Genomic DNA, 3,984 nt, shown 5'->3' on the forward strand with positions numbered 1-3,984 from the left:
ATATAACCTCCAAACGGTAGAAGATAATTAGCCTATAAAAATCCCTACTTCTAAAATAACCTATTCCTTTAGAAAAAAAAACTCTAAACAGGAAACAAACCCTAAATAATTTCAAAATGATCTCAAATAATCTCGATCATTATGATCCCTATACCGTTAATAACTCTTGAACATCATATGGCCCTCGTCGGAACCCTTACATAATCTCAATATCATAGGAAGTACACCTTGATTAATCTCTTAACCTCTAATTGACCCCAAAATCCAAATATTTTGAAGAAATCCTACACTGGAAATAATCCTTATATCCAAAACAGTACTTCAATGCTTCGTTTGATCGTCCGGATAGGACTAGAAAGAATAGGAAAAGAAATCCAATGATTTTGTCATATCCTATCTACTATTGAGACATCCTGAATTTTTCCCAATTAATTTAATGAACGGAATAGTCAATTTCGGGTGTGGATAAGTAAAGGGAAATCTAATGATTATTTATTGTCCATCTGTGATATTTCTTATCCAGAGTCGGCAAGGCATATATACATACATACAATTAAATTCAGGCACGGTGTATATACATACAGATTTGTCGTCAATTAAATCGAACAACGACTTTTCAGTGAATGATATTTCTTTGCGGAGTCCAGTTTGCGCGGGATAAAATCGTCCTGTCTTACGATAGATATACTCTTTGTGGTTGTTGTATTGTGAGTGATTCAGCCTATTACACGCATTAACGGTGACTAAAGGGCATGTAACTGAATAAATATTTAAAAGAAGCCACTGGCCACAAATTCAACGCTTTCCAGCTGTGCCAATGACAAAACCAAACCTTTTTTTTTTCTACTATACTTTCTCCCACTCCACTCCTCTAAGCTTTTTTTTTGTTAATGTCCAGGATTGCTACTTGTGCTAACATCAAGATCACGTCCTCTTTCAAAGCAAGTACTTTTGCTATGGATTAAAAAGAAACCTATTGATAAGATTAAGTTTGACAAACACTCGCATTTTAGAAGAAAATCTCACAAAAGATGGCAACTTATTTTCACTTTTTATTGGACCACGAAATTTGGCAAGAAATAGAAATTCCCATCAACAGCTAAATTTCCATATAGTTCGACTAGATGATAAGTGAAGCACGACATCCTTTGATGATAAGGATAATCTCTCTCCTCTTCTTACCTGTATAGTCATCAACTCATTCAGCGAATATTTGAGTACATAGAGGTGTCACAAAGCTGGCATAACTCATAGAGAGAGAGAGAGAGAGAAGAAAATCTCACAAAAGATGGCAACTTATTGTTACCTTTTATTGGACCATGAAACTTGGTAAGAAAAAGAAATTCTCATCAATATCTAAATTTCCATATAGTTCGACTATATGATCGGTGGAGCATATTATCCTTTGACGATAAGGAGAATCTTTCTCCTCTTCTTATCTGTCTAGTCATCAACTCGCTCAGCAACTTCAAATGAATATCTGATTATATAAAGGCTTCACAAAGATGTCCAAACTCATCGAGAGAGAGAGAGAGAGAACGAGGGGCTAAGAACAGATTAGGTGTGAATTGCCATGGAGGTAACATCATCCAAGACAATGGGGTCGTTGATGTTTGTGGCGGCTCTGATCCTGTGGTCGTCCATTGGTGCCAATGCTATAAGCAAAGCTACGAAGTGTGGGTTAGAGTGCGGAGCACTTTGTCTCTTCGACCCATTCCAATTTACATGCGTTGCGGAATGCATCAATCGTTGCCTTGGAAATTCCTTTTCGACCCCGGAATTGGGGCACTGCAATGTAGGATGTATCTTGTCTACTTGCCTAGACCACAATCCAGGTAATAATCTTCGCATCGATATTGAAGATAGAACATAGCTTCCTCTCAAATTCATAAAATCAAGAAAGTCGACGCATAATTTTGTCTCTTTATCGATATTTCATTGTTATATATTAATTATGAGAGGATAATTGCCTACTAAACCACTTTATTTCGTTGGGCTTCCATGTATGCTCTTGTGAAAAAAAAAAAATCAAAGTCAATCTTTACATAGTTGACTTTTTTAATTTGTTGCTTCATGTTTCAAAGACACCAAGATAGTTCAAGCGGACGTGAAGAAGGTTGGAGCTTGTGCTGATTCATGCTCTCAAGGCTGCGAGAAGAACTTATTATTGCACTAAAGTTTGGAAATTTTCCTTTTTGTTAATTAAACAAAGGTAATTGGGCTATGTAATACCTTTGTGGTTTCTCCATGAATAATAAATGATGCCTTTTTAATTATCCGTTTGACCTCGAGTGAAGTACATTTCTATGAAATTTCCATTGTGATGAAATGAGTGTGCTCTTTACTATCCGAATTTAGATTATGAGGTATAAGTACAAAAGCGAAGCGGACTCTGACTCCGATTCAAAAAATCGAACACAATGGAAATCATGGCTCTAGAAATTCAGGCTTCGCCTTGCTTATAGACGAGCTTCCGGCAGATTCGCAGCCCCAACTTGCCGCAAATTGGTGATGCCCAGCACAAGGCAGATGGAGTCTAGACAAGAATGTTGGATTGGATTTGCCGAAGTTGTTCAGCCCGGTATGACCTTGAACTTGAAATAAGGGTCGAAACACGGGACGATGGTCCGAGCCGCATAGGATTTGAAACCCTCCACACAGATTTCCTTGATTGTGCAGGATAAAAATAGAGAGAGAAAATAAGAACACATTTTTCCTTTTTCTTTTTGACTTTGGAAAATTACTCGCAATTATAAAAGGGTGCTAACATACGTGTTTATAAATGGAACATGTATCAAAGATCTACGGTAAAACTTGTCAAATCGGTTAAATACTTCCATTAGCTACGTTTGATTCTACCTATGATAAAGACCCGAAGTCAAATACGGCCTGTCCTTTCGCGGATCCAAGCATGTATACCGGTATCACTTGTGCACACCTGAGCCATTTAGACTAGTTTCGTCTTATTTGAGTTACAAAAAATGTTGATATCACATTTTTAAATAATTCCAATGATCTTCTTGTTCCCTCTTGTTGTGCTGATCCGGTGCATTGAACTTTTACGCGCAAAATATGACAAGAAGAGCAAAATGGAGGAGCCAGGCGACATGGAAACGGAACAAAATAAATTTTTAGGCTAGATGAAGCAGTTATTGGTTTTGAATTTGTAACTCGATATTGCCTCCATATTATTATTCCTTATGCCATTCTATGCCTTTTGGATGGACATGGATGTTCGTGCGGTGCATGCTTGGAGATTAACTATCTGACTTGGCAAAACTAGCTACTTACATCTTGCAGCGATTTCAGGTGGAGAGTCCGGGGACAATTCTTGCCTGTCGAGGCGATTCCTAGGTTTGCACTTCCAATAACTCGTTCTCACAGTGTTGAGTACCGTGTGTGAGACGTGTGTGAGACTTGTTAAATGGAAAGCGACTTGTCAATGTTAGAAATATATAGGTTATTGTTGCTATAAAGCTTTGTGCATGCTTGTAGATACTTTTCTTCAATCCGAACCGTAGTTCCATATCAAAGAATCTCAAGGGTAGCTCAAGCTGTGCAATGTAGCTGTCTCATGTCAACCGATTCCCCATCACACTTGAGTTCTTTATCATTAAACTCATCATGTATTGGGGCACAACAGATTCATGGATAGATTTTCACTCGTAATACGATCCTACCATTGGCAACATGAAATTCATCAATAGCCCACAGAGTGTTGCAACATGAAAGTTGATGGTTGAGACTAGTTTAGTAAGGACATCCGTGTAAGATTGTATCGTGGAAATCGTTGCTAACAGATGATGGAAAAATATGAGCCTCACATGAACGATCATCAATTATCCAGTGTATTGCTTTGTAAACTTCACGAGCTAACAGATGACGTAACTTATGATTATTTCGGCTGAATGCAGGCTCAAGTCGGAAACTTGGCTGGGGTAGTGGTATGCAAACCTTTTGATCGGCATCAGGCAATACGCAGGT

The 3,984-nt window shown here is 38.1% G+C and overlaps 1 long non-coding RNA gene across 1 annotated transcript; it reads left to right on the top strand.

Annotated features, from left to right (window-relative positions):
- Positions 1 to 3,011: 3,011 nt before the first annotated feature.
- LOC115751622 lies at positions 3,012 to 3,984 on the top strand. Its single transcript, XR_004016654.2, has 2 exons — positions 3,012 to 3,354; positions 3,915 to 3,984. It is a non-coding gene; the product is annotated as an uncharacterized LOC115751622 (long non-coding RNA).

This window comes from Rhodamnia argentea, chromosome 2 (assembly GCF_020921035.1).
Source record: "Rhodamnia argentea isolate NSW1041297 chromosome 2, ASM2092103v1, whole genome shotgun sequence".
NCBI classification, from domain to species: Eukaryota; Viridiplantae; Streptophyta; class Magnoliopsida; order Myrtales; family Myrtaceae; genus Rhodamnia; species Rhodamnia argentea.